Here is a 1,149-nt window from a genome sequence, read left to right as displayed (position 1 = left end):
CACACACACACACACACACACACACACACACACACACACACACACACCCCACACTATTCAGCCATAAGAAAGTACATCCTCCCATTTGTAACAATATAAGTGGTAAGTAAAAACAACCATAAAAACAGAAAACCAGTAAAAACTGTCAGAAAAAAAACCCAGCACTACATGGTATCAATAACATGTGGTATCAAAAAAGCCAAACTTGGGGCGCCTGGGTGGCTCAGTCGGTTAAGTGTCTGACTTCGGCTGAGGTCATGATCTCACGGTCTGTGAGATCAAGCCCCTCGTCGGGCTCTGTGCTGACAGCTCGGAGCCTGGAGCCTGCTTCAGATTCTGTGTCTCCTTCTGTCTCTGACCCCCCCCCATTCATGCTCTGTCTCTCTCTGTCTCGAAAATAAATAAACGTTAAAAAAATAAATAAATAAATTTTAAAAAAGGCCAAACTTGTTAAAACAGAGTAAGTGATGGTTACCCACAGGAAGACAGGTGAAGGGCATAGGGAAGGTTTTATTTCAAACTACCAGTGGGTAGAAAGATAACCCCTAGAAATCTACTGCACACACAGTTCAACAAACACAGAGAACCCTACTGTATTATAATCAACAAACTTGCTAAGAGACAAAAAGACTTGCTTACTATTCCAACCAGAGTGCCTGGGTGGCTCAGGTGGTTAAGCATCTTACTTCAGCTCAGGTCACCATCTCATGGTTCATGAGTTTGAGCCCCGCATCAGGCTCTGTGTGGACAGGTGGGAACCTGCTTGGGATTCTCTCTCTCTCTCTCTCTCTCTCTCTCTCTCTCTGTCCCTCCCCGACTCATACTCTCTCTCTTCAGAAGTTAACATTTAAAAAAATTTTTAAAAAGGAATTATTCCAACTACCAAGAAGAAATAATAAAATAATACAAATTAAAATAATACATATATTAAAAATATAATACAATGTATACATACATAAAATATACAATACATATATAAAAAAATAATACAAATATAAATTAATACAAAGTGAGATACTAACTACTGCTACAATGGCAATCATATTACAATATGTATATATGAAATTAACATGTACATCTTAAATTTACAATGTTACAGATCAAATATTTCAACAATAAAAATAAATTTAAAAATGACCAGTATGTACT

The sequence above is a fragment of the Herpailurus yagouaroundi genome, unplaced genomic scaffold (assembly GCF_014898765.1).
Source record: "Herpailurus yagouaroundi ecotype Mexico unplaced genomic scaffold, PumYag 67120, whole genome shotgun sequence".
Taxonomy (NCBI): domain Eukaryota; kingdom Metazoa; phylum Chordata; class Mammalia; order Carnivora; family Felidae; genus Herpailurus; species Herpailurus yagouaroundi.
The sequence above is the reverse complement of the archived record's forward strand: the minus strand, read 5'-3'. Positions refer to the sequence as shown.